Consider the following 6,738-nt stretch of genomic DNA (forward strand, 5'->3'; position numbering starts at 1 on the left):
CCATATGCACTCTGGCCACGCCTACCCAGTAGGCCACGCCCACCCTGGCCACACCCACCCGGCCCCCTGAGGGCAACCACAATGCTGATGCGGCCCTCAATGAAATTGAGTTTGACACCCCTGATATAAAGTATCCATCTGAATGGATATACTAATTTGGATTTTGCTTTTTATATAATTTAATTTATGTTGTGCAACTTCTACCCAAACATTCCTGTCCATTTTAGACCTTGTTATTGTTTCTGATGTCTAAAGCAGCTGTCTCACTCTTCATAAAACATGGCATGCATTTCTATGCAAACAGGAGCTCAGTATGTCTTGTTTTCCATATCCTTCTCAATTTCAACAGTGAACTGAAAGTTCATGTAGAATTAGTAGTATTTATCTGATCAGTAGTTAGTTTGGAATTTTGATGATGAAGAGCAAATGACTGCTGCAAAATTGCAAAAATTAAAATTTAGATCTAGTGAATAAAAGGGATCAAGAATTTGCATTATTTTTTATACTGGATCCCTGGGTAAAAAGTTTATATTAGAATCTGTAGATTGAAGAATAAACCCATATCTTTTGTTTTTCTAAGTTTTGCCCGGGCACAATAGCATGTATAATGTGCAAGGAGATTTGAGTAAATAAATGGTCATGGCTTCTCAGTAATGAGACAAATGTAAATATGATCTGCATCTATGTCCTCACTTGAACTTGGAGGACTCTTATATCTGTAAAAGATGACAACTCTTGCTATAACCAGACCAATATGAATGACTATTTTTAGAACTGAGCAGCCTCCTTATTTAGCCATGATAGAACTGAACGGGTTGTTTGCTATAGCTCAGCAATAAGCTGTAAGTAATGCCAGATATAAGTGTGCCTTCTCTAAAATATAACAGAATAAATGTGGCTTGCAAGTAGCCAATCATACTTCTAAGTAAAATAATAGCAAAACAGTATTAAGAAAATTGTACTAATAACATAATTTTAGAAATAGATATATTCCTCCTATGTTGCATTCTGTAAATTAAGAATGTGGATTAATCCAGGGCTTTTCAACTTTTTCACCCATTGTACCACTTTTAGGATATGGCAACATCCGAGTACCACCAGTCGCCTATCAAGGTGTCAAAAACTTGATGACCTCCCAAAAAAGGAAGAAAGTGATAGTCCTTGACTTCACTTAGTGACTGTTCGAAGTTACAATGGCACTGAAAAAAGTGCCCCCCGAGCCACAGCTGAGCAGGACGCCTGCCCGCCTGGTGGCGCTCTTCCTCCTGTCCGAGGTTTTCATTGTTGTGAGCATTTCTGTTGAGGATTAGCAGTGGGGGTGGGGGGTGTTTGTTTTTTATTCCCCCCCTTTTCTGGGTGGTTGCAGAAGGTTTTGGTCACTTCACATGACCCTGGGACACTGTGACCATCATAAATATGAATCAGTTGCCAAGCATCCGAATGTAAATCACAAGACCCTGGAGATGCTGCAACATTCCAGCTGATTGGCGCTTCTGGGCTCAGCAGAAGTGCCAGGATCAGCGCCGAGCTCCAGCTGGAGCCTGGCGCTGATCCTGGCTTTTCAGCTCAGCCCTGACAGCCCTGCAGCTCCAGCCATCTGCGGTGCTACCACCGGTTCAGCTCATTCCCCTCCCTCGCTACCACCTTTCTAGGATGGTTGCGTACCACCTGCTAGGTGCCAATGTACCCCAGGTGGTACCTGTACCACTGGTTGAAAAGCCCTGGATTAATCTACCCATCTACCTACTTATCTATCTACCTATGAATATATTGAAAGCCACATAAGAAGCTGGCTTTTAAATAGCGGATGATTTATCCTGGTTCATTATAGTCATGACTGCATTGATATATTCTGCTAACCACGGTTTAATTTGGTTTTGGTTTAATATGTGAATGTGACTGGTATGGGGTAAATTATGGATTATTATTTGGCATGTTGTTTGAATTTAGCCAGTTGATATTTACTCTGTAAACCATGATTGAACAGGCAATGTGTCAAATATAATCTTTACTTTCACATCTTTTTATCTAAAAATGCCGTATGTTTCAAATCTATGCTTCAGGCTGAAGCTATGACCTTAGGCTTTTCCATGGGAGATTTAATCAGGCCCAAGGTCTGTCCCTGTTTTGAAAAGTTGAATTCACAAGTTAAGCTTTACTACCATATATGTGAACATGTGATGGCAGTATCTTCTGAGCATCAGGGCTACTTGATTGATGGCAAAAAGAGAATGCAAATAGAAAATCAGTCTGTTTTCTGGGAGTTAGCAAAAGCACCCCTGTATTGCAACCCTCAAATAGGTGGCAAGCATTTCTAAAAACATGCTACTTAATTCCAGTAAGTATCATACTATTCAGTCTGCTTTGTATAGAAAAAAAAGTCCCAGCAGTATTGGTTACTACCTCTTTAGCCTAGCTTAGGCTACAGAGATATTGCGACAATAAGCTAGTAACCTTGACCTATATTAGTCCAGAGAGCATTATTCTGCAAATTGCAAAAAAGACTTGGTTGTAAGACAAGGGGAGTGACATAAGCATCTGTTTTGTTTCCAAAGTGACAGTCTGGACCACCCATGCTTGATATTAGAGGCAACTAGGGGAGATCTTGTATAAAATGTTAAAATAAACAATTGTCTCCCTAACAGAAATGTTTCTCTTCCATGAATTTTATAGCAATGTTTAAAGAGACAAAATGGGGAGAAATAATATAATGAATGAAAAACAATTTACTTTCCTCTCACACCTTATTGCTTTATTACAATACAGTAAAGGACTCAGGATTGGGGCTGTGTTCAGTCCCATTTTGAACTCAGTATTCCTGTATGTCGAAAGGAAGATGTTTCTGAAGAGTCTGTTTTCATTTCCTGTTTCCTGAAACCCCTTTTCTCTCCAGGTTGAAAGATTCAATACTCTCATTTGATCCTTATCAGGCTAATGGAGCCATTCAACTCATGTTTTCCAAGCTCCCACCTCAGAGCCCACCAGGAAGCTGGAAGCCTCCCTAGACCATTTGCCATTTCCTTGGCTTAAAAAGGGTTTTTCTCCCCTTTTCTGAGCATTTGGAGGAACTTTTTTTATGGAGAAAATTGATGGCTGTTAGCCATTTTGAATTCTGTGTAGTAAATGAGGTAAACATTTAAATAATATGTAGATAAACAAGTTCCTCATAATCTATCATTTTCTGTCCTTGAAATAAACTGTTTACTATCTAACTTATATGAGTTTATATGATTATACGCCTTGTTCCAATAATTCATGTTATTTTTTGGATCGAGAAAAATACACCAGAGGCACATCTGTTATATAACTTGGGATGGGCAGTCTTATATCTAGGACAGTGGTGGCGAATCTTTTAGAGACCGAGTGCCCAAACTGCAACCCAAAACCCACTTATTTATCTCTGGGTGCCAGGTGGGTGTGGCCCACTGGGTGGGGGTGGCTGTGGTGGTCATGGAAGATTGGGTGGGTGTGGCGAAGGTGGGTGTGGTTACCTCAATGTTGCCCGTGGGGAGGGACACCTGTGGGGGTGGGCAGGGTTGGGGGAGCTGGCAGGTGGGGCGGTAGGCAGGAGACTCATCCTGTGGGGTGAGGCGAGGCAGGGTGGGGGTGCCATTGCCATGGGGCAAGGCAAGGGCTGGGGCAGCTGCTGCCTGACACCATCGGCCCCCACACACAGAGGCCAGTGACTGCATGGGGGCCAACGGTGTCCGTCAGTAGCCACAGCTTGCTGGCCCCTCGACAGGTGCACTTGGGCTCTGCAACCCATCGCCAGCGGTTCAAAGAAGCTGCCTCCGAGATGGATGGTCGGCCAACAGCTGAGGAGGTGATGCAGTGGGTTGTGCCTGGATGGGGGGGAAGGAAACCAGCCGTGCCAGGATGCATTCAGCCACGTGGGACTTCGGCGAATTAGCAGGCAGCTGGTTGAAGAGGGACAGTTGCCACCTCTGAGGTATGGCGCAGGTGCCCACAGAGAGAGCTCTGAGTGCCGCCTCTGGCACCCGTGCCATAGGTTCGCCACCACTGATCTAGGACATACGGATCCCTTTGTACTCGCTGCACTGCTGGGAAGCACTTTCAGGGTGTACTATTGAACAAACAAAAAGGTCTGTTTTCAGATATGTAATTTTTCCTAGGCTTCTCCCCCTCCAAAATGGCATTAAAAGGAATGCCTGTGTCTTAAAGGGTAAAGGCTCCAGCGGTGCTGTTAAATCCCTTTAAAAACTCAGCTCCAGCAGTCAGGGCAAGCCCAACCATCTACCCTGTCTTTTGTTGCCTCCAGTCACGGGCATGGTCAGTATCATCACTGAAGTGATTAGGGACACGTTTTTCAGTTTTTAATGTTCGGGGTCTGAGAAGGGATTTAAAATAGCCGCATGGAGATCTTGAGGCTTGATGACTAAAGGCACCTCTTATGCTACCTTAAAACTTCTCAAAAGGCTTCTAAAAATGCTGATTTTGCTTTTGGATTTCAAAAAGTGAGGGGCAAAATGCCTTTTAAAATGCCCTATGATGTAATTATACCATTGGCCATGCTCCTGCCACGCCTGGAGGCCATTTTTAAACCTTTTAAGTCTTGTTGATGTGGTAGCTCTGTATTGTTTAACCATGATTCAGGATGTCCAGATACAGGAATTATGAATAAAATAACTTTCCCGAGAATTGGTAGCGACATTTAAAAAATTGTTTTTCCCTCAGATAATAATAAAAGCTTGAAAGTATGAATTGCTTGTGGCCAGCATCTTTTTCTTTTTCTTTTTGCAACAGTGCTGTAAATGATGTTCTGCTTTGAATGGATACGATAGAGATTGGAAGCGTAGGAATAGAGGAATAGAGAATTAAGTCATAAACTGAAAAAACAGTAGCATGTTGTTGCTGTTCACTCTGATGTAGGAAAAGGAAAGCTTGCTTTCTAATGTTTGCTTCTTTATGATGAATTTGCTATGCCTTGAGTGATGCCTGGGAGATTTAGTGTTTTATCTGCTAGGATTTCCAGGAGCAACTGAGAAAAGTCATTATGCATATTTATCACATGATCCAGTTCATTATACAAACAGATCAGGGAGAATAAGCCATCCTCCTGGAAGACTCTTCAGAGTTCCTACACAAACTGTTTACTGACGCACAGTCTTCCTTGGTCAGAGAACAACGTATTCTTTGGTAGTGGAATGAATGAGGCAGGAAGTTCATTCTCTCGTTTTTCTTATTCAGGATCACTGAGAGGAAACACTCAAAGAAAGATGTCTTACAAGGAAGCTATTGAGAATTGACATTCTGGTGGTATAAATCAGTAAGCTAGCTAAGAGACAAAGCCTAAACACTCGTCTTTCCCATCTACAGCCCATTTTACTTCGTAGCCAGCAAATTTGAAAAAAAACAACAAAAAACAATTTTAACATTTAAACCAGTGTTTTTCATCCTTGGCAACTTTAAGATATGTAGATTTCAGCTCCCAGAATTCCCCGGCATCCTGACAGAATTTGCATCGCACTCCTGGGTCAGGCTGGGATGAGCTGGGCTTTGTCTGAAAATATTTTAAAAAGCCAACAGCAATTGCAGAGTCATGGCGTGCTAGAAAGCTTCTTTGCAAAAAAAGCTCCTGGGCCGGGCTAGCCTGGGCTTGAGCTGTCCCAAAAAAGGAAAAAAAAGAAGACAAAAGCAGCTCCAGAGCCACGGGGAGTCTCAGAAAACCCTTTTGCAAAAAGGACCTGAAGTCTATAGTCCAAATGCACAATCTTACGTACCTTACTGAGATTCGGAACTAGGAGGGGTTGAGCCTAGAATGCCTTGGATATGAGTAGGTACTCAAAGAGCTGCAGTACTCAGTTAATGATGGCAACCCACCCAGGACTATGGTCGCATGACATCTTGCTTTACGACTGCATCAGTTAGCAATAGAAATTCTGCTCCCATTGTGGTCATTAGTCAAGGACTGCCTATACCAAGGGTCTTCAAACCTGGCCCTTTTATGACTGGTGGACTTTAATTCCCAGAATTCCTCAGCCAGCATGCCTGGCTGAGGAATTCTGGGAGTTGAAGTCCACCAGTCATAAAAGGGCCAAGTCTGAAGAACCCTGGCCTATATGTACGGTATGTTGTTGCAGCAGTTTGTAGCTAAGATTTGTACCAGCTCAGTTTGATGCAAAAGCATTTCTTATATAGTACAAATGCGAGCTTATATTTACATTAGGTACATTTTAAGCAGGAAGTTAAAGAGTGGTCATATGGTTTTGGTGACCAATAGCACTGCAGTTGCAGCTTTGGGGTGGGGTAGGGTGACTTAGTCAGCCCTCCTGGGTAAACATGGTGGGAAACATAACCAGAGGAGTTAAATCTATTTTATTGTAAGGCCACATTAAAACAAAATCTTGCAAGTGTGAAGGTCCAACCTTCCCACTGCCATTTTTAAACTGATCAATGAGGGTGGGTCCTTTCTAAGTTTCTCTCTGACTATTGAATGACTGAATTCCTCTCGTCTGATTTTCCATTACTGGCATGCACATATGTGCATAAACACACGCGCTCACACAAAACACACCGTGTGTGGTGTGTGTGTCTGTGTCTGTGTCTGTGTGTGTGTGTGTGTCACTACTTGATTGTTGTTGCTGTTTATAAAAATAAAAAATAGCATCCCTTAGCAACATTCCCCAAATGAATCTGGTAACACCATGGTATTGAAAACCACAATTATCATAAAAGCCCCTTGTAAGGAAAAAACGGATAGATTGAAGCCATGTGGTA

Source organism: Vipera berus (genome assembly GCF_964194415.1).
Source record: "Vipera berus genome assembly, chromosome: 1".
Lineage (NCBI taxonomy): Eukaryota > Metazoa > Chordata > Lepidosauria > Squamata > Viperidae > Vipera > Vipera berus.